The sequence below is a fragment of the Leptidea sinapis genome, chromosome 28, assembly GCF_905404315.1.
Source record: "Leptidea sinapis chromosome 28, ilLepSina1.1, whole genome shotgun sequence".
In the NCBI taxonomy this organism is placed as follows: domain Eukaryota; kingdom Metazoa; phylum Arthropoda; class Insecta; order Lepidoptera; family Pieridae; genus Leptidea; species Leptidea sinapis.
In genome coordinates, this window is record NC_066292.1 from 4910823 (window position 1) to 4935444 (window position 24622).

The window sequence follows — 24622 nt, forward strand, 5'->3', positions numbered from 1 at the left end:
ATAGATGCTTTGTTTGTAATTAAACAAAACCAACAATAGTTTCAATGAAACATGTTTGTAAATTTTGGATGTTTTGACTTGACGATAATGATTTGATAATCATTGACTTGAGTTTAACATTGAAAGTTATGTGAAGCAATAATTTATAACAACAGTACTAAAAATAACTTTCGTGACAAAACGAGAAAAGGTTAAAAAGCCAGTATATTAACAGCATCGTTTAACGTAACTGCGATCCAACAACATATTCTTGTAATTAACTCAATTCTATTATATTTTATATTTTCGCTGTCGCAATATTATGTTTTGGCAATAGATAAAATAAATTGACAGCTAAGGTCGCCATTATGTCTGCAATAAACATTGTCTGAAACCCGTGGCTTCTGTTATTAGACTATCATCTTATGTAACAGAAACTAGACGCGGATTAGCTGTATACATAAAATAACACATACAGCTAATAAATAATAATAATTTACCAGTGGGAGGCTCCTTTGCACAGGAAGCCGGCTAGATTATGGGTACCACAACAGCGACTATTTCTGCCGTGAAGCAGTAATGTGTTTCGGTCTGAAGGGCGCCGTAGCTAGTGAAATTACTAGGCAAATGAGGCTTAACATCGTATGTCTCTAGGTGACGAGCGCAATTGTAGTGCCGCTCAGAAATTTTGGGTTTTTCAAGAATCCTGAGCGGCACGAGCGTCGTATCAATTACCATCAGCTGAACGTCCCGCTCGTCTCATCCCTTATTCTCATAAAAAAAAATATCTTCTTCGTTCTGTATTGTTCTATGGTTTACTGGAAATTAGGGTCTTGGATTTATGAATACTGATAGAAAGAAGACAGTTTGAACATCAACATCAACAACCCCGTGTTTTTACGTAGAGAAGATGATATCTTCTGTAAAGGAAATCTTAAGAAACGACAAAATGGAAGCAATGATGATACTGAATATATATCATCTATACTTACAATACATATATGGATATTGACACAGTGTTTTTTTTTAAACAAATTATCTTGCCCCAAATTAGGCAAACTCGTATATAGCCTGTGTTATGGGTCCAAGACAACGATATATTTAATACTATATACTTACTTAAGCATACATATAAACATCCATGACTCGGAAACAAACATCCATATTCATCATATAAATGCTCGCACCAACCGGGATTCGAACCCGGGACCTCTACCTTAGTAGGTAGGATCACGGCTATACAGGTATATATATACCTATATGAATAAAATATCACTAGAGATTTAGAAAACGTTTCCAAGTTGACAAGACAACAAATACGGTACGGTCCAAAAGCACGGTCTCTTAATTTTCCCGAAAAAAAATCTTTAGTAATAATAAAAATAATAAAGGCTCAAAGGATTTGGATCAAACTTTTGACAAGGAGGTTTTTAGGAGAGAAAAAGCTATCTAGGTTTAATCTCTGGGGAAAAATTTCTCTTACTTCTGGTATACTTTTGGTGAAGTACATTACAGAAAACAATAAACTACGTTTAAAAAAACCGACTTCAAAAACTGAAAAGTATCAAATAACTAAAAAATTTATTTAATACACTCTTAAGCAAACCTTCACCTTTAATATTAATAAAATATGTACTATTATTTATATGTGCTACCTATTGATAGGTTATAAGTCAGTGCCAAGCCCTAAACAAAATAAAACTTAATATTATAAACAGCTTACTTACTGTAATTATTTAGGTTGTCTGGCCACGCGTGTCTGTCCGCGGGGGTTCTTTTTCTGTTCTAGACGAACTTATCCCGCTCAAAGTCACGCGTGGCGAGTGTAGGTACCTTTATTACATTTGGATTGGCACCGACTTCATAGCTATCAATATGTAGCACATACAAATAATAGTATTTTATTAATATTAAAGGTAAAGGTTTGCATGAGAGGTGTATTAAATAAAATTTTTAGTTATTTGATGCTTTTCAGTTTTTGAAGTCGGTTTTTTTAAACGTAGTTTATTTTTTTATTTTTAACGTTTTAGTGCCAGTTAATAATAATATATAATCAACCTGAATGAAAACTCCAAAAAAAGCCTTACACAGAAAACAATTATGTCATCCAGGTAGACGAAAATTTTCATATAAATGTTCATAAAATGAAAACTACTGGGAGAAACTATGTAAAAATGTTTAATGGGACCAAATGGCATCTATTTCACATCAAACAAAAGAAGAATTACGTAAATCGGATTATAAATCTCAGAGTAATCGGTCTACATACATAAAAAAAAAATACCGATCGAATTGATAACCTCCTCCTTTTTGAAGTCGGTTAAAAACTAAACATAATTTTTAATTATCAATTGTCTCTCACAAAAAGGGCCCACTAATAACCTACTATAATATGAGAATACGAATTTCAGTCAGTCGAATGAGAAACTAGTTTTTCAAACCACCTCATGAACTGGAAAAGAGATATCTAACGACTTCCGTGTGGCTTATGTTTGAAACCATGAATCTATTTATAGTGACGATTTCAGACATTTTACATCAGTGAAGGTAACGCATTACGATTGAAGTAGCAGGTGGGAATATAATTGAATGTTATGAATGAAAATTTATTTAAAAGCGAACGCATTAGCTTCCGATAGCAATAATATCGCAGGTGCTCACAAACACTCCAACTGCTGCATAGATTACTGGATGAGACATTTTATAAATATGAAAATAATTATCTGCACATTATGGCAGATGTACGTTCTGGGCCACCACGGTCGAATGCTCGTACCAAACAGCCTAGCAAAACTCTCTAAGAAAAAAAGCGATTCACTCGACTGTATGAAACGTGCAGTCATTGATAGATGACCGCTATAATGTTGTTAAAATCGGAGATAGCAAAAATCCACTAAGCTTAGATTGGATTACATTTCGTCGCCAATCGCCATACTGTACTTACTGCTATTTCAAACTTACATCAAATGGCTGTACGTTTCATACTAAACTAACATTCAATTTTTACTTAGGCAGTCCACTAATAAGAATTACGAAGTATTTACATCCTCTTTGGTACCAAACACTGACGAGAACATTTCGTTTTACTTACACCTTCACATGCTATAATATTATATAATACTAGCTGACCCAGCAAACGTTGTATTGCCGATATTAAAATCGTGATACAAAAGTAACTGTAGGTCGTAGTAGATGGGTGAAAATTTGAAGTTGTATGTATTTTTTAATGCTGACTCAAATTCAAACAATTAAAAAAAAATGTCAAAAAAATTAAAAAAAAAAAATCGTGTGGACCACCCTTAACATTTAGGGGGATGAAAAATAGATGTTGTCCGATTCTCAGACCTACCCAATATGCACTCAATATTTCATGAGAATCGGTCAAGCCGTTTCGGAGGAGTTCAAAGTTTAACACCATGACACGAGAATTTTATATATTAGATAATATGCTCCACCTGGTATTCTCTTCCTCAGCGACAGCTGGATCACGTGATTGTATAAGAATACGTCATTAGTTTCGATGTCTGTTCTCAAACTATGTTCGAGTGAAAGAACGCTATAGACTTGCTATAGCACACCTATAACGGCACGACTAAAGCTGATGAAATGGCGAGCTGTCAGTATGACAATATTATATTGTTAATTAGTCTTAGGCCATCGTGGGAAGAGAATACCAGGCGGATTATATTATTATAATATGCACCGTCACTTCCTGATTGACATTTGCTGTCTTCAGACTGTCAAGAGACTCATATGTTCTTAAGTGATGATGCCCGGTATAACGTCGACGGTTTAAGGAAGGTTTCGTCGTAAATATCTAATTAAAAAATTCGCAGAAGTTAAAATTTGCAATATGTATCATATGGATTACATTCATCATATTGGCCAGAAGACGTCTACTGATGGACAAAAGCCTCCCCCAAACGGATTTTATTGGCGATCTATGAATTAGTTATAATTTTTAAATGTCATAAATATGGGATGATAGAAAACGAATAAATAAAAACAATTCTTTAAATAATTCCGAACGTTTCACGTTATTTTGTAAATATTATGAGTATCATGTCTTATTTTTATGCAAATAGCAATATTAACCCGAAAAAGGAACCGAGACTATCACGTTTCATACATTTTTAAACACACTTGTTGATTTTTTTTTTTTTGAAAATATTCCAACTTGCAACAAAAATAACAGAAGTTTGTGAAAGAAGGCATTTCTCGCAATAGCGTATACGTTTATGCAACTTAAAGCAAGATTGTGAATGAAAATATTATCATAAAAATTGAAATCATAAGAAATTCTAAACCCTACAATTATTCATTTCAAGAAAATGTGTATAAGTACTTTTTTTATAAATCCGCATAAAAACTCTTTGTTAGTTTAAAAAACTGTATTAACTGTAGAAATTTAATAATTTTGTTACGATTTACCAAGGGACCATAATCGGCATAACATAGAACACTTATTAATACAATCATACTGTGATAGTAAAATAAATAGCACGCTTGCTCACAACAAACTCGATAGAGACCCTCCCTTCGGTAACCTTGAAGTTTAAAGGTTAACCCTGTCAATTCCATAAGCTATAACTCTTTAACCTTTGGCACTGTTCTCTAATGGAACGAATGGCCAAGCCCATGACTCCATTTACTTCGCATTACATGTAAAGCAAACAATATTAAATCACGGCGGGAGCAAGCGGTTGGTCGACATTTCAATAATATTATCATATCCAATACCGTCGTATAGCATCCTACTTCATAGTAACAGCTTTTGTTCATCGTCTATATCTTTGTTTTCCTTTCCTGACTGTGATTCTAATAAACATAATTCCATAATATTCCTTTTGTTTCATTATTTTCCACGTTTAGGTTATTTTTATACATTCTACTCTCGTCTTGTCACACAGTTTGTTGATAATACGTAGGTAATAAATACTTTATTACAACAAATTCATCACTATAAAAATCAGAGATACACTAAAATAGAAAGTAGTAGGTCAAGAGGACGCTCTCCTATGCGCTGGACAGACCAGATCTAAGCCCTAACCAATACTCCCCTCAATACATGTGCTAGAGAAGCAACTGCCAGGAATAACTGGCGTAGAATCGTTCGTCGTTCGACGTGACCACGATTGCTCTGTCAACAGTAATCCGAAGAAGAAGAAGATAGAAAAGGTAAGCGGTACTGTAAACAATCATGATTGACAGTTCGTAAACAATCAGCCATTTTGGCATTATCAGTATTTTGAATATTAAACCACCAGCTAACGCACAAATTGACAAATAAAAATTGGTCACGCATCGCTGTCAGATGGTCTATAGACGACTAACTACAACTAGCGTATACGCTAGTATATACTAAGATACTGCTAAGACTACTACTGTAACAACTAATCCTATAGATAAAGCCACAACTGAAGAGTTGAACAAAAATACCAATATTGATGAATAATGGTATCAGATAGTTGGCTTATCGGAAGCCACTGTTGGATTAATTTTACTATAAATGAAGATTTGCATATACCTATCTATAATCAGTAATTTTTGCCTTTCAAATAAATCCCCACCGAAGCCAGAGTTGAACGTAGTATTATAAAAGCTGATAAAGTTGAGCAAGTACAAACTATACTATCAAAAAATAATTTTGATGTCTGGCAATTGTTTTCGTGCGGTCATCTATAGTGGGAAATGAGTAATGTCCGAGCCTCAGCAATGTGCGCGAGTGATTAATTCTATTATTTTCGTGTTTAACGCCACTCTTTTATTAGTGCACCCGTATTCTCGAAGAATTACATATGGTTTACTAGATTTTAGGTAATTATTCATGATTTTATACACACATTGATGTGGGGTAATTAAAGGCCGGTTGTCTAGAAGGTCTCTGTAGATAATGATAATACTAAATTGAGCTCTTAAATATTTAAAACATAGACGAGAAAAACATTCAGCCTGCTTGAAGTTACAGAAGAGTGTAAACAATTTGTTATGTATTTAAAGTGATAACCCTCACTTCTAGGATTAATTCACACATAAAATTTGAAACTTGAAACATGAAGCCACAACCTGAGAGTTGAACAAAGCATACAAGATTTTATGACGATACGTCACTCGAACGGTTAGCTTAGTTGGTTAGAGCACTGGTACAAAACGCCAGAGACCGTGGGTTCGAGTCCCGTATCGTTCATAAAATATTTGATTTTCAAATTTTATTTGTGTAATAATGTATTGACTAATAACGGCGTATCACAAAACTTTTTGGTAAATTGTACTTGGAACAACCTCAAAACAATACTGAAAATACGGATTGAAAAATTAAGACAAACATTTAAACAGGCTATTGAAGAAAAAATGGTTTGCGGAAAACCTGAACAGAAGAGAAATTTGCATGAAGAGTGATTGCCACCGAGACATTTTAAGCAATAATTTCGGTACAAGTATAACGCACTACAAAAAGATCTTTTGCACTTGATTTTTCGCATCACGACAGCACCCTGATTACTCCGTCACCCCGAAACTAAGACGGACTTTACCTCATCACACCGGCAACCAGAAGTTTCTAACCAGAACACAACAGTTCAACTCTATTTTTCTGTAAAAATTATACAGGTTTTTATTGCCACATAAATAAAATCGTAGGTTGGCCTTATACATGTGTATCTCCTCTCTTCTAGATTTAAAAAGCATGATAAAATCATCGAAGGCATTGTGCGATGAAATCTTGTAGGAAGAAAAGTGCCGCAACTCTCAGTGGCTTTTTTCCGCATCGAGACAAAGCGCTGTTCCATAACTAATATAATCGCAAGTTCAACCGAAAATACATTCCTGCGTATTACCGACCCTATAATCGAGTTAGCACCTCTTTTAATACTATAATATCATTGGTTAGCACCATAAGATTTTTGGTCGATGATTAGGATAATTGGTAGGTATATTTTTTAAACTGCGCACCACCATCATGTACTTTAAAAAGATTTAGTCGTTGAATCCGTAGTACTTATCCTTTATAATATAATAGTAAGCTCCATTTTCATTTATAAATAAATCAATATATTTTCCCTATAACATTACGAATCCAAATTCAAACAAGTGTTTTAACTCTACCTTACCGTAACTGATACGTTACATAATAATATAATAAATAAGTAACACGATTCTTTCCTTCATCTTTATCGATTCAATAATGGCAGCACTAATCATTTTGTGGACATTAAAAAGAATCGCTTGCTCGTAACATTGTTAATGACTGCTAATGAGCGCGTGCTGTTTGATTTAGAGGCCGTGAGACGCCATCAGCCCATCACCAGATTGCTGCCATAAATGTTGCTGATCGTTTTATTGGTATGGTTAACTTTGATCAGTGTCATTACTGGAATCTGGGAAAGAAAACGTTGCCTCTTATATAAAAATTGTCAAAATACCAGGAAATAAGGATAAGTAAGAAGTAATAGAGTTAAGTACTTATTTTTATTTCTGACTAGCTGACCCAGCAAACGTTAATTTGCCATCATAGTTAACAACTGTAGTTAATCTACCAACTATAGGTAGCTAAAATTAAGTTTGGTTTTTATCTCCTGAGAAAGAAAGATACAAAGATTCTCATTAGTTACATTTTAAACTATTCATTCAATTCTATTTCTGTTAATCTGTGGTTTACTAAACCACGGATTAACGGTAAAACAGTAAAAACATGTGAATAGTTGAATTTGGTAGTTTTTATATGGAGAAACGCAAAAAAAGAAAGTGGTAATTACAAAATCAAACCCATCAAATCATCAAATTTTTGAAAGTTAGACGCTACATTTAGTAAATATATTATAAAAATTTAAATTTTATCTTCCAGCTTATATACATACATAGTATGCCATGAAACAAAACGAAACCGAAACATAAGGAAATGGATGCGCTATTAAAAAATAAAACACTATAACGGTTGTCGTCAAGACGAAGAAAACGTATAAAACTCACCTTATGACCATCTCCAGGACATCTTCCCTGTCAAACACTTTGCAATAGAGGTGCAGAATCTTGAGACAGGTATACTGCAGTCCCGTCCATGACACATCCGCAGACTTCAGGGCTTGCTCCCAGGGGCAGTTCTCATGTCGCGACAGGCACAGCATGCCGTCGTAAGTCTCCGTTGGAGGCATTTAATATATGACTAGTTTCTTTGGTATTTTATCACAGTGTTACTATGGAACGTCCATGAAGGAAAATGGTGCGGAAAACCAAATTATATAATTTTAAAATTATGTTGTATTTCCCTAAAAGACAAAATAAAAAATGCTAGCTGACCTAACAACGTTGTTTTGCCACATAAATTTAGAACCCTGCGCCCGCTCATGTCAGTTGCATGACTGAATTATTTGTATGTGAATTTTTTTTTATGAAAATAAGTGAATATTTAAAGGCACTTCTAAGAAAACAAAACCTTCGAAACACACTGCATCTTATGTTGTAGGTATTATTCCCTTCGGATCAATAGTTTTCGCAGCATTACCGAACAAAAAAATATGGCTAATCTTTAGGATGTAGATGTGTGCAGTGTGGCACTCCACTATGGTGGGGTTTTAAAGGAAATTTCTCCTACGGCCTACCAAACTATGAACTGAAGTTTTTTGTATCATAATTTCTGGACAATGTACAGCAATCCCCTGGTTTTACAATACGCATCACTCATCATCAGATCCGTACGCTCGTTTTTCCTACTTTTCGATCAAAAATTGATTGATTCATCGTCTTTCTTTCAAATACGCTAAAATCGCTATCATCTGTGTTGCTATGTGAACGGTAGGACCACAGATGTAGATTTAAGATTATTAAGGTGTGGTTTTAATGCATTGGCAATGAAGCTCTACGAAACTTATTGCTAATAGGCTCTTCACAATAATACAATTCATAACAAAAGTGTACAGGAAATGTTGCAGTTATAATATTACGGAGATTTGTGTCACTACACTCTGAGTACAATAAGATAAGTGAACTCGTTGAAGGAAGTTTTAATTTAAACAATTTACTGAAGGGACTTCAATGTAACAATTCTAAACTAATCTATGGTCGTAATGAAAGTGAGACATTTAAGCAAAGAGGTTAATGTGCTTGTATTATTTTTTAGCTTCTAGAACTAGTCATGTTTGAAAATAGAAAAATAATCTCCTAATAGTCGTAAATTAACGATAGTAAATTAACGATTTTAAGTCACTTATTTAAAAACGAATAGAAACAATTTACCTATATCTAAACAAACGTGCGACTTGTTTTTTTTTTAATAACCATCAAATTGCAGGTAAGAGACCATAGAATTCCTCTTGGAGAATGTTCTAGTCTTTGCGAAGATACCTTACACCTGTCATTTCGTCTTGCAAACACTGTCGAAGGAGTTTGGTTGCACATGGAAGAAAGTGATTTCGGCATTTTAATTTGCAACAGCAGTGAAAGAATTTGTTATTATTTAATTTAACTAATTAAATAGATGATTTAATATAATGTGGATTATTTAAGTCTTGTGTAAATTAAATTATGGTACTTACATTAATCAATATATATCATCAGTTGCGAAATGAGTAGTACAATCAATTTTCCATGCATTTTTTTATAAAAATAAGGGACGAGACGAGCAGGACGTTCAGATGATGGTAATTGATACGCCCTGCCCATTACAATGCAGTGCCGCTCAGGATTCTTGAGAAGCCCAAAAATTCTGAGTGGCACTACAATTGTGCTCGTCACTTAGAGACATAAGATGTTAAGTCTCATTTGCCCAGTAATTTCTTTAGCTACGGCGCCCTTCAAACCGAAACACAGTAATTTTTACGAATTACTGGTTCACTGCAGAAATAAGCGCCATTGTGGTAGCCATAATCTGGCGTCCTGTGCAAAGGAGCCTCCCACTGGTAAACATCTAAGTATTAATCTCTATAAAAGGCATTCTTAATCGATTATGCACAATGAAGTTTAATTATGTTAAATTCTTGATTCCATACCCAATTGCAAATGCCAATTAGATTCGAAAAGCCGTTATGGTAATTCAAATTTAAAGCATCTAGATGAAGGAATCTCGACCTTGTGTTTAATATGCGTGTAAGGTATTTAATTGGATCTTACTTGAGCAACATAACATTATGATTTAGGTGGAATCGAGTATCTACACTTAGCATAAAATAAATTATTCGTATTCTGTTGAGTCTATAATTTATATATATAAAAATGAATTGCTGTTCGTTAGTCTCGCTAAAACTCGAGAACCGCTGGACCGATTTGGCTAATTGTGGAAGTCCAGAGAAGAGAGAATTAAATAAAAACAACAATTTTGATTTCCTTTAATGTGTCCCCCGTGCGTCGTTCAGAAATCAAATAAAAATAATAGTTTAAAATGAATAACTAATTAGATTTTTTATAACTTTCTGAGGAGGTAAAAAATAAAATTCCTTAAAACACGGGTAATCACTTAAAAAAGATTCCTTTTGTTTGTTTATTTTATACAAAAATTTAGGTCTTTTATTGAGGCATTGAGACAGTATGAAGTCTGCCGGGTCACCTAGTTAGTTATAAAAATAGAAACATATACATATATAGTGATGTGACCAATTTGTCAAAAAAAGAATCTGGGGTTTTTATTATTGAATTTTGGTCAATTGACATTTTTTAAATTATTTGGTAACAGTCTGTAGTCTGTGTCCTAGGATCAGTAACAGTTTCTTATTAATTAGAAGAAATATAAGTGTTTATAAGAATATTTATAAAAATAAATTATTTACGTAATAACCGTGTTTGCGAATGTCTCCTCCTAAACGGCATTGATTAAATTTTATATGTTTTGGTGGGTCTTTCCGTGTTTTAGATTTAAATAAAGTCTTACTTTCTCTGTTATCGAAATTCACAATTTTTTTTATTATTTTTTGGAGATTCTTTTAATTTTTGAACATGACAAAAATATCGAAATACTTAAACCTATGTTCCTATAAATGCATACCTTGCACTCACTTTTTTTTGAAATTGCTACACCGAATTGAAATCGTTACAACTAAGATATTTCATAATTTGGTACATTTATCCGGGTGATAAACTAATTTTGTAACAAAAGGGAGCAAATTGCTAAATAACTAAGGATTAAGCAAAGCGAAAATAAAGAGGAATCACAGGAGCTTTGCCGGCCTTAATTTAGTCGTAACTCAGACGTATAATTTAAATCGATAAAAGATAATAAGTCAATAAACCTATTAAAACTAAATTTATTAATTACGTTGTCATCGCACACCGGAAAACATTAGTAAAGGCGTCTTCATACAGATTACACGACGCTTCACGCGTCACGTCCACTTAATCACATCAGATTTAAATAATGTGAAGCAATATTTAAATGACACTGTCATCATTCTTTTTTAGAATCGTAAATCTGACCGTGACTGTCGCGTTGTTAAATTTAGCATTCTTACTATCGGTCGTGTAAATTTAGTTTGAAAGAAAGATTGAGATGACCACACCGGTCATGCAAATAGATAGATAATAGTACATTTGTCATCAAGGGAAGTTTTTTTTTTATTTGCAAGATTCTGGATCTCGCTTTCCTTCATAACATAGTTCGTGGTAGGATCGACAGTACAGAGCCAACTGAACTATTCATACAATTACCAGTGCCGTCAGTTCGCACTAGACACACGTCTCTATTCCAAGTCCCGCTGAGTCACACTAATTATTATGAAAATTCATGAAAAATGAAATCTATAATAAGCAATTCAACAATACTGAACTTTTTAATAACAGTAAAGGCTTCTTTAAAAGGGGTATGATGGGGATGAGATCCGTCATCTCTGGCTACCACAAGGGTTGACAGGAGTTGGAGGAGATTGCCAATTCCGTGGCCATCTGGAGGGCAAAGCCAAATTGGCTTCAAAGAAACTGGGCGTCATTAATAGAGCACGGCAATACTTCAAGCCGGCCCACATTCTAGCGCTGTACAAAGCGCAGGTCCGGCCACACATGGAGTATTGCTGTCATCTCTGGTCTGGCGCACCCCAGTATCAGCTCGATCCATTTGACCGCGTGCAACGCAGAGCAGCTCGAATTGTCGGCGACCCAGTACTCTGTGATCGGCTGGATCACTTTTGGCGTTGCGTAGAGACGTCGCTTCATTGTGTGTCTTCTACCGCATTTATCTCGGGGAGTGTTCCGAAGAGCTGTTTTACCTAATTCCTGCCGCCGAATTCCACCTTCGCACGACACGCATGAATAACTGAACATCGATATAGTAAGGTAGAGACTGACTTTAATGATATTATTAATGAATTATGCGACCATAAAACAATATACGCTTAATGTACAGATAATTGTGATAAAATTGATAATTTTTAAAGAATGAAAACCATTAAAATTTGTTTTACAGTTACAGAAACTATCTCAAACGGTATCAGTGGGATGCTCATTTGCACAGGATGCCGGCTAGATTATTGGTACCACAACGGCGCCTATTTCTGTCGTGAAGCAGTAATGTGTAAGCATTATTGTATTTCGGTTTGAATGGCGCTGTAGCTAGTGAAATTACTGGGCAAAAGAGACTTAACATCTCATGTCTCCAGGTGACGAGTGCATTTATAGTGCCACTCAGAGTTATTGGGTTTTTCAAGAATCCTGAGCGGTACTGCATTTTAATGGGCAGGGCGTATCAATTAATACCAGCTGAACGTCCAGCTCGTCTCGCCCCTACAGTCATAAAAAAATAAAGGAATAATAAGTCAATTTTCATAATATTTATACTAATACACACAAATAAAATTTAAAAACAAAATTTTATGAACTCGAACCCACGACCTCTGGCGTTCCGTGCCGGTGCTCTAACCAACTGAGCCAACCGTTCGAGTACCGCCTCGCTACAAAATTCTGTTTGCTTTGTTCAACTCTCAGGTTGTGACATCGTTCATAAAATTATGTTTTTCAAATTTTATTTGTGTATTAATCCTAGAAGTGAGGGTTGTCACTTTAAAAACAATATCCGGACGACCGAGCCTTGCTCGGATTTTTAAGAATGTACAAAACTTGAACAAAAAAAAACTAATAGGACATCTGGATTCGAACCGGGGTCTTCTGCTTTCCGGATCACCCAATGTCCCATCTGAGCCATAATAGTCTTGTATATAGTGGCGAAATTTACCTTTGTATTCTAATGTTATTGTAGCTGTTTCTCATTCAAACATGGATAAAACCATTTTTTTAAATTGAAACCTAGCTAGATCGATTTATCACCCCCGAAATCCCCTGCATACTTAATTTTATGAAAATCGTGGGAGCCGTTTCCGAGATTCAGATTATATATATACAAGAATTGCTCGTTTAAAGATATAAGATAACATATTGTTTATACTAATATCAAATACTCCATGGACCATGTAAGCATGAGTAATCGGTGAGTTAAAAGGCGCGTTGCCTACAGTACGGCTTGTAAATTATTATCCAGAGTCTAGTCATTAGTGACCATAATTACATAGCTAGGAGCCCGGTTTCAAATACCTGTAGATGTAAACATCTGTATATTGAATATAAACATGTGTGAGTCACGACCGTTTATATATACTTACGTTACGTAGGAAGTACACACATGTATAAATGTATGTATACGACGCACTGACACATATTCTACTAACCATTTCTTTTCTGAGTGTGAGTGTGCAAGCATAATATAGCTTTTTAACTCAGTACAGCTTGATTGACTTTGGTGAAATTATATACATATACCAGCTGACCCAGCAAACGTTGTATTGTCAAATAAAGTAATAAAAAAAAAATTAAAATTTTTGGGATACGAAAAATAGATGATATATCCTTTCGTGTAATAATACCCTTCACAAGTTAATCGATTGTATCGGTAAATTATGTAAACTTGATATGCACATTTTTCGGTTTATGTAAATCGGTCTAATATAAGTATTTTAGTTTTTTTTTTTGAGCACTACACAATTTAAAATTTCTGTTACAAAATGTGGAACTCTAGGTCTATTTGTTTTTATATATTTATATTAAATAAAATGATGATATTAAAAAAAATGATGGCTGATTCCCAGACATACCAAATATATCGTAGGTACGTAAAATTAATCGTAAAACAATAATTATTGTATGCAATTGCCATCTTGCAACCCTATTGCGTTTCTGTGTATGGAATAAAATAACATTAAAATCGCGATACAAAAATAGGTGTTGTTCGTAGACAGGTGAAAATTTGAAGTTGTATGTATTTTTGCTGCTATATTTAATGCTGATTCAAAATAAAATAAAAAAAACGCAAAAAAAATATTTGGGGTGGGTGACCCGTATCATTGGGGTATGAGAATAAGATGTTGGCCGATTCTCAGACCTACCCGATATATATATATGTATAAACAAATTTGCAAACAAATTGGTTTAGCCGTTTGGGAGCACTTCGGTAACAAACACCAGGACACGATAATTTTATATATAAGTTATACCACACACACTCATTGTGTCACTCCATATTAAGTAAGCTTAAAAGGGGATTAACGTTCATTTAAATAGTGTTCAGCTTACGGCCGTTCCCAATATACTATCTACAGATAGACATAAATATAATAATACTACCTTCTACTGTCAGTAATTAGCTGTCAATATTCTGAAGCTGTCCCAATATACCCGATAAGTCATTCTTATCGCCTTATATTAGGACGCGTAAATTTAAATTTCCATACAAACTAACCACCTATTGACAGAAAGCGAGTACGGAGTTACCGTTGATTAGTTTATTGGGACCAATGACGTTCTATATAGAACGTCATTGATTGGGACAGAAAAGTCAGCGATAGTTACGATTTTGATCTCAAGTAAGAGATAGACTGAATATTGGGAACGGCCGTTAGGCTGGAGATACGGTATAAACCAGAAGATGAATCTAACTTTTAAATTCCACGCAGACGAAGTTGTGGACATATACTTGTGTGATATATATTTATAAACAAACAATGACAATATGAATAACAATACAATAAAAACGAAGAGCCAAATATGTGATTGTTATTAAAATAATAATTTACATGTCCTCAGTAATGAATATGGAATACGTAAGAATAATATTTTAATCAGTTTATTTCCTGCAAAGCTACACATATCTGTTTAATTTCAATTGGCTTTCTTATTTTTTTTTTAATACTTGTACTCTATTGCATTTATTTATTGTTACGTTATCAATTGTTTCGTGTCTGTTACCTCTCTACGATTTTGGTAGCCATTTCGTTTTGTTAATAATTGATAAAAATGTATTAAAAGGTAAATAAATCTATACTAATATTATAAAGCTGCAGTGTTTGTTTGTTTGTTTGAACGCGCTAATCTCTGGTACTACTGGTCCGATTTCAATGATTCTTTCAGTGTTGGGTAGTCCATTTATCGAGGCAGGCTATGTATTTTTTTTTCAAAATTAGGGATCCGTAATAAAATTGCTATTTTGTAACACAAGGTGTAAAATCGAAAACCTATTTTTGCGTGCGCTGCAAAAACTATTGACAATAGAACAAAATGATGTACTGGCTATAATATAGGCAATATTTTATTACTTACAAAACTATCGCGTGAATTATACTTTATATGGCAAAACAACGTTTGCCGGGTCAGCTAGTATATCTATATATTTAAGCATGTCTCATTTTTGATGTGAATAATAAAAAAGCAATTGTGTGGTTTTATGAAACCACGATGCAAGTGAAACTTTTTTTCACAAAATAGCATAGGTATTAATAGCAGCGTAGAAAAAAAAGAAATGTATATATTATGTTTTACATTTTCATAAAATAAAAAAACCTTTATCAAGTTTGTGGGGTTCGAACCTACTCTTCCACCCGAACGCAATTGCATCCAATATGACAACTATAGGCGCCGCCCGACCGTCACGTGACATGCAACCCACAGACGAAAAAGTTAGAGACGATGTAATAAAAGTTTCACTTTAATATAAAATACCCGATATTTTTTTGATATAATATTGGGAAAGTCATAAATTATTATGAAGCAGGTCACCCTTATGAGAATAAATAGAGGCTATATATTAGTCGTAAGACATTGCAAAGTGGATTATATGCATGTCTTAGATGCGGGGTTTCATCTAGGTCGAGAACTAAAGCAGTTAGCTGGTGCGAGTTAATCATTAAAGCCTTGAATGAAAATGTATAAACTATTTCTCATCATTCAAGTCATCGGAGGAGAATGTAAACGAATCCGACGTGTTTCAAACATAATGTTTGGTTATTTCTGTTTGCTTTCAAAACTAGTACATTCATCGAAATTAGTGTACTTAATGAATTATTTTACATAATTTGAAAATATATGAGTGATATATTTATATACTGAATTATTTTATTTTGGTTTGAGCGCTCGATATTAATTTTTACCTTTCCTCTCATCATCATCATCAGCCGGAAGACGTCCACTACTGGACAAAGGCCTCCCCCAAAGATTTCCACCACGATCGGTCGATGCAAATATTGGGGTTGAGCAGGTTAATAACTGTAAAGTAGATTCTGTAGATGAAGCCACAACCTGAGAGTTGAACAAAGCATACAAGATTTATCAACAATACGTCACTCGAACGGTTAGCTAAATTGGTAAGAGCGCTCGCACGGAACGCGAGAGGTCGCGGGTTCGAGTTCCGAAACGTTCATAAAATTTTATTTGTGTAATCACGTGGTAACGCCATTTTATCAATAAAAACCATGAGCCTATTCTTAGTTCGTTTTAATACTTATGTTATAATCATATTTCTTTATCCACTAACTTTGCGGAAATGAATGATAGATAGGTAGATAGACACTTTATTGCATACCATACAGGAAAATTTATATAATAAAAAAAGATCTTAAGCTAATTACAGTCATAGGTACATACAATAAAAACGTAGAGCCAAACATGTGAACGTTATTTAAATATTAATTAACATGTCCTCAGTAATGAATATGGAATACGAAAGAATAATATTTTAATCAGTTTATTTCCTGCAAAGCTACACATATCTGTTTAATTTCAATTAAGCCGAATAGAATGGCTTTCTTACGGCCGTTCCCAATATACTATCTACAGCTACAGATAAATTACTACCTTCTACTGTCAGTAATTAGCAGTCAATAATCTGAAGCTGTCCCAATATATCCGATAAGTCATTCATATCGCCTTACGGCCGTTTCCAATATTCAGTCTATCTCTTACTTGAGATAAAAATCGTAACTATCGTTGACTTTTCCGTCCCAATAAACTTATCGATATAAGTCCGTACCTACTCGCTTTCTGTCAATGGGTGGTTAGTTTGTATGGAAATGTCAATTCACGCGTTCCAATATAAGGCGATAACAATGACTTATCGGGTATATTGGGACGCAATGGGCAGTCTTATCGCTTGAAGCGATCTCTTCCAGACAACCCTAAATACAATACAGGATACAATAAGTAATTATAACAGGTATCTTGAAAATAACGTCTGTAAATATTCCTTAATGATATGAATGATATGATCTACAGCTAAATTGTTTTGGCCTAACTATAACGTTAACATTTTCTATAAAGACAATTCTAAACTACGAAAGATGAATTTTAAAATGATGATAAGACGACTTTGAACGAACCACGCAGCTAACTAAATATGGACAACAGCGTTAGTTTGCAAGGTTTATTTGCAGATGAGATAAAACATATACCGTTCAAATCTGACTTCATCGTAGCAAAATAATGTAAACTTACACGTTGTGGAGGTCAAATATTTAAATTGACATTTATCTTTAACATGTAGCGTAAAATAATGTTAATTGTGGATGTTTAATAAAGTTTCTTACGTTCTTAAGTCCTATTATTATGTAATTTTTATTATTTAGAAAATTCCCACTATAAGATATCTATACTAATATTATAAAGCTGCAGTGTTTGTTTGTTTGAACGCGCTAATCTCTGGTATGTCATCTATGGTTGACCAGTAGTCCGATTTGAATGATTATTTCAGTGTTGGGTAGTCCATTTATCGAGGAAGGCTATAGGCTATGTTTTTTTTTTCAAATTTAGGGATCCGTAATAAAATTGCTATTTTGTAACACAAGGTGTAAAATCGAAAACCTATTTCTGCGTGCGCTGCAAAAACTATTGACAATAGAACAAAATGATGTACAGGCTATAATATAGGCAATATTTTATTACTTATAAAACTATCGCGTGAATTATACTTTATATGACAAAACAACGTTTGCCAGGTCAGCTAGTTATATTATAAATATGAGAAATAAAGCCATGTTCCTACCAAGAATTATAGAATATTTAACTTCAATAATATAATAAAAAGTGAGATATAATGTAATAATGAGTGAGAGGTTTGTTGTAATGTCACTATCAAAATAAATTTATTTAATAAATAACCGTAATTCGAAACATAAAATACTATAAATGATTTATCCGTAATAGTTTTAGTTCAGATATATTCACAACATAAGGAAATTTACATTATAAATGAATATAGTGCCAGTAATCTGAACTACTTACTAATACCAATACTGCAACGTTCAATATATATAAAACACACAAACATAAAACAATCCCGTGACTAACAGACAGACAGCAAACAACCTTAAAATCAACCACGAGGACACGAACTACGCGAGGCTTAAACTAGAATCACGAAATTACAAATTATCAAAGGGATTTCAGGTATTTTTCAAATAGAACTGTTTAAAATTAGCTAATAGAATGATTTGTAAGATTTATATTGAGATCAATATGAATTTGAATGCTATTGTTTACCTTTCGGATTTGAACATTAAATAAAAATTAATTAGGTATTAATTAGGTACGCTAATATTAATTTACTTGTTCATACATGCGACCTCGTCCGCGGAGACACATGACTGAGTACGTAGTGTTTGTTTCTTAAGACTTTAAAAACTTTATATAAAATGAAGATATCGCATTAATTTTTAATATATAATAAATAGATAAGGGCCAAGTGCCTAAGGAGTAAAACTTAGAAGACTTAAGGCGACACTAAATGCCAGCGACCTTGAGCGATATGAGTTCACGGCTGCCGGCCCGCCATCAATGTAACAAAGCCAATATTTTCAAAAATCTTGCGTGGAAAACAGTTTATATGCTTACAATCCTCATTATCACTACTAATCTGAATAAATGAACCTACACAAAAAAGTACAAGCTATAAGAATAACTTTTCTGAGAGAAGTACTAAAAAAATGCGTCACGCCATGCCAAAAAACTTGTTTAACTTCAAAGATATGTGGTAGTTCAACTATTAACAGTATATTGATGTTTAATTGAGAGATATGAATGTCTGTTTTCGAGTGATACGTGTTTATATGCATTAATATACGTTTTAGTACGTAGGTACAATAACATAATAGTAGTTTTATTTATAATTTAAAGAAACAGTAAATTGATTTTACGAGTTTAACGATCGGAGGTCGGGCAATCATTCGCTATCTCTAAGTTAGTACCTACAAGTTTTCGAAATACTTAATTTTTAAGTTTTATTTCTTTGCCAGGCAAGAGCCAATAATGACAACTGTCGGAACTCTTTCATATAATATAGCTTTGCATGCTTGACAAATCATAATGATGATGTTGATTTTTGAATGCAACGAGAACCCGCGTTTATGTTTTAGCCGCTGTATATAATATTTGGTTTCATAAGTGTCTGCTAGTCAACAGGGGCGTGCATTGGTTTCCTAGCAAGGTAGGCACCGGGGAACTAACTAGTCTTAGTTGAACTTTGAAATATGCAAAGATTGCTTACCGTAGGTGTCTAGTATCTAGCGTAAGGAAAAATTTAATGAGTGGGTGTTCAATAGAAGTTTGGTAATAAAATAACGGAACCAAATCTAACTAAATCAACTTTAACACTAGTGCTATATTTATTTAGGTTTACAACGAGGTAGGCACTGCCTAATTGCCTATATTATATGCACACCCCTGCTAGTCAAGAGCTTCACCCCTCCAACGCACTTCTACCGATATGATTGATATATTATCAGCTTCAAGTATAAATATTGTATATATCTTGTATATAAGCTACTATCAACAACAATAACGAAATTAATTTGTCTTTCGATATGATATATCTGCTATGATTTTGTAACATTCGTTTTACATGTTTTCAACCATCTTCAATAAATATGATCGTCACAAAGATAATGATTGAATTATATAAATAATTTACAGAGTATGTTGGCACTCAAGGCCGCTTGCCGCCACGCCTCCGGTCTGTATGAAGTATGCTTTATTATTTAATTGTTCACTATAACGTGACAGTCTCCTGTCAGTGGTTAATTAAGCTAAGCGTTTTCCGTGTTATGTTATAAATCTGAATTTCAATTACTTTCCTGATGGAATTTTTATTTGATTTATTATTTAAAAATGTTCGACGATATTTTTTAATTGAAGTAGGCGTTACTTTGCGGAAATCCATAATTATACAAATGATTTGAGTTTTCTTTAGTGTTAATTCCGCCAATATTTGTCTTTAAACAATTCGACACGTGTTTCGCCTCTAAACGAGGCATCTTCAGGACGTGTTGTCTCGCCAAAATCTCACTTGGCACGAGACTCGACTTGAGTCTTGTGCCAGATTTTAGCGAGCACGTGTCGAATTTTTTAAAGACAAATATTGCCGGAATTAACACTAAAAAAAACTCAAATCATTTGTACGACTATATTTTAACAAGGCCTATATTTTATGTGTTATGAGTATTATAAACAATATGTATTACACTACAAATATATAGAAATGATTTCCTTCGGTTTTCCTTTCAGAACATGTACAGATCAGGTGGCATCTCGAAGGTATAGTCTATGGTATTGTGTACAACTTTTGCCAATCAAGTGTTACTTTTTGAAGTACGTCTTCCCAGCTAAATTGGTAACATAAGCACATTTAAGTAAGTATGATAACTTAATCATGACATATATTTGTGTTAAATGGCTTATATAAATTACCTTAAGAAATAATGGTGTTATAATTTATAAATACTTCAGTATATGCATAAATGTTGAAAAATCATTGTAAAAAGCTATGCAGACTGTTTTCTGACTTTGCAGAATTTATATAATTTTATTCCAAGTACATTTTAAATCATATAAAGAGAGGGGCAAATGGATAAGTTCTCACGTGATAGGAAGTTGTGAGTCAACCGCCCATGGACATCAACAAAACCATGGGTTAAGAGGTGTGTTGCCGGCCTTAAAGTTGGGAGTATGATCTAATCATGAAGGTCCCTATATAATATTCCATCCAAATAACTAATTGAGCGATTTATTCATCAGCGTATAAATACCAGTGGGAGGCTCCTTTGCACAGGGTGCCGGCTAGATTATGGGTACCACAACGGCGCCTATTTCTGCCGTGAAGCAGTAATGTGTCAGCATTATTGTGTGTCGGTCTGAAGGGCGCCGTAGCTAAAGAAATTACAGGGCAAATGAGACTTAACAACTTATGTCTCAAGGTGACGAGCGCAGTTGTAGTGACGCTCGGAATTTTTGGGTATTTCAAGAAAATATTCAAATCCTGAGCGTAATGGGCAGGGCGCATCAATTACCATCAGCTGAATGTCAGGCTCGTCTCGTCGCTTATTTTCATTAAAAAAAATATATATATAATCGATTTCACGAAGTAATTGGCAATAATTAGAAAAATAACTGGGCATTGTTTTAGTGTTAGTGCGTATCTTTAACAATACTTTAAACCAACATGCTATTTGCAGTACATGACAGGACAATAGATGTTTCGAGTTTTGACATGGCCTTTGAGTCGATGTCGAAGAAAAAACTAAGCATCATTTGGATAACTGTTTATGTTTAAATACATATATGTTACTGGCAATATGAAAAATCCGGTATATTATACAATTCCCGGATAATGTATGAAAAATTATAAACTTTATTGTACTTAGCATGGCACCTAGGTGATGAATAAAATTCTTAAGTACTGTACAGACTACCAACTGGCCCAATGGCAATGCGTAGAGAAATCACACAAATAAAATTTGAAAACAAAGTTTTATTTATGAACGATGCGGGATTCGAACCCACGACCTCCGGCGTTCCGTGCCGGTGCTCTAACCGACTGAGCTAACCGTTCGAGTACCGCCTCGTTACAAAATTCTGTTTGCTTTGTTCAACTCTCATCGTTGCATCGTTCATAAAATTTTGTTTTCAAATTTTATTTATTTAATAATCCTAGAAGTGAGGGGTTATCACTTTAAAAAAAACATAACATATTGCGTAGAGAAATCGTTTAATTTTTAACTAACTAGAATAGACAAAAGAAGGTACTGTTGCTTTAGTCGGCGTTAAAGATAAGAAGATAATTATATTTCTCTGTCTCTAACTCTAATTTAAAGAAAGTGCCATTACAGCTAAGTAATGCTCATTCCTCTTAGTTTTTGATTTTTTATAATTTTTTAAACGGAATAAAATGTCAAGTAACTGAAATAATTTTATGCCTTGGAGAAAGAGAGCAATCATTAATGAGTTCACATACATTCATTCTGCTTACAGTTTTTGGAATATTAAAATAATAATTCATTTATTTTTGGGAAACAAACAGTATTTAAAACATATACATAAAAGATTAGTACATACACCAATAATGTTTCCACTAAAATAAATATCATGTGATGTCAAACAAATGCTGCTTATTCGGTATTGTATTGAAAACCTAAAAATAAATTATAAAGCAGAAACAAAATAAATTTCATACATCACCTAGGTATTTTATAGAATGTCGGATTATACAAATGGTCTGTAACAGATACTAAATATAGATATACGGTTCTCAGATATCGTCGAGGCTGACTTTTCTAATCTAAAATGATGTATGAAAAAATTTAAAGCCCAAATTCCTATTTAGTTCTTCGTATTAGCTGAGTACTTTAAGGCGACACTAAATGCCAGCTACCTTGAGCGATATGAGTTCAATGCTGCCGGCCCGCCATCTATGTAACAAAGCAAAATTCTTGCGTGGAAAACAGTTTATATTCTTACAATCATCGTTATTCACTACTAATCTGAATAAATGAACCTACACAAAAAAGTACAAGATATAAGAATAACTTTTCTGAGAGAAGTAGCAAAAAAATGTGTTACGCCATGCCAAAAAACTTGTTTAACTTCAAAGAAAAGTGGTAGTTCAAAAAGGCTCGGCAGTGTTAACTATAACCAACAGCAAGCATTAGCAACCTACAAATAAGACTTAAGGATATGTGTAACAGGATTAAGTAGTGTTCATAGCTCGAAATGCAATACTTTCACCACAAAACTTGTCTAAAAACATCATATTTGCGGGTTTTCTGCTTACTCTTCGCCTTAAGTTTGGAATTTCAAGGATTGTTACTTTGCTTATTAAAAAACTGTATTCAAAGGTATTACGATATTATTTGAAATATATTTATCTAAGTACTTATCTGTTAATACAAGCTTTAAATATAAACCATTTAATAAATAATAAAAATTCAATTGGAACTATCCAATTATGTTATCCGTAGTAACACACTCTTACTTATTAAATTTATTATTATTAATTTCATATTTAGTAACCCTCTCTACAGTCTAGACGCTAATCGACCAGTTAAAATTTTAACAAAAAAACAATCGACTTCAAAAACACTATTCCAAAACAACAGATATAATATGCACTAAATACGATGAAAATAATTGCGTATTTTTATAGAATCTAATTAATTAATCTAATTCTAGTAACAATTATTGTTATTTTTGAGATCGGTGTCCTCCTGCCGCGGCCCCATTCTCACCTCCTCACTTCGCGCGTGCGACTCAAGCACATCACACCTATAACTATGTATGTAGTTACAAACTTTGTCAATAATTTGTCGCGCACATTCTTATAGCAAATTAAAGACTATTATGGTTTTCTCATGGTTGCCAGTGTCAGATCTGGACCAAATTGAACTGGGATATATGGGACCACACGGAAAGCACCAGCTTCAAAATAAAAAAAGAATTATCAAAATCGGTATACGCAGTCCAAAGTTTTGAGGTAACAAACATAAAAAAAAACGTACCGACGAATTGAGAACCTCCTCCGTTTTTGAAGTCGATTAAAAAAAGTGTTAATTCTTGTTACTGCGAATTTAAATACCTGCGATAGCTAGTTGAACTCGTATTTAGTTAGGACATCTAGAAAATTCAACCTTCAAACCTGCACATAAACAATAGCCCCCTCTGTGGTCTAGTCAACCAGTTAATACCATGTTAATTCTTGTTACTGTGAACTACTAAAATACGTCTGATAGCTCAAATAGTGGAAAAATTTAAAATCTGTACATAAAAAATTGCAAAATGTATAATTAGTTTAAGTACAAATAACAATTCCAAAGATAGATTGTCTGCTTTGCTTTTCAAAATTACTCAAAATTCATTTGTGCTAGAGGAATTTTACAAATAATTATAAAGAGTCAATTAGGTATATATTTCTATTAATTATCTAGCATTTTAAATTAGTAAAACATAGGTACTGTTTATACGCTTTCCAAAACATTTAATCAATAATTATTTATACATTTAGAGCATCTGTTTAGGTTTTTCAATGAGCTTTCTTCCACGTACTACAAAGCTGTGGAACGAGCTTCCTTGTGCGTTGTTTCCGGGA

General features: G+C 33.6%; 1 protein-coding gene and 1 non-coding gene across 2 annotated transcripts in view; one reads left to right on the forward strand and one right to left on the reverse strand.

The window, feature by feature from the left end:
* The window catches only part of LOC126972956 (four and a half LIM domains protein 2-like), a 149071-nt gene that overhangs the window by 99800 nt on the left and 24649 nt on the right, over positions 1-24622 (reverse strand). The gene's annotated exons all lie outside the window — the stretch shown is intronic.
* Trnaf-aaa (transfer RNA phenylalanine (anticodon AAA)) lies at positions 6093-6166 on the forward strand. The gene has a single exon. It is a non-coding gene; the product is annotated as a tRNA-Phe (tRNA).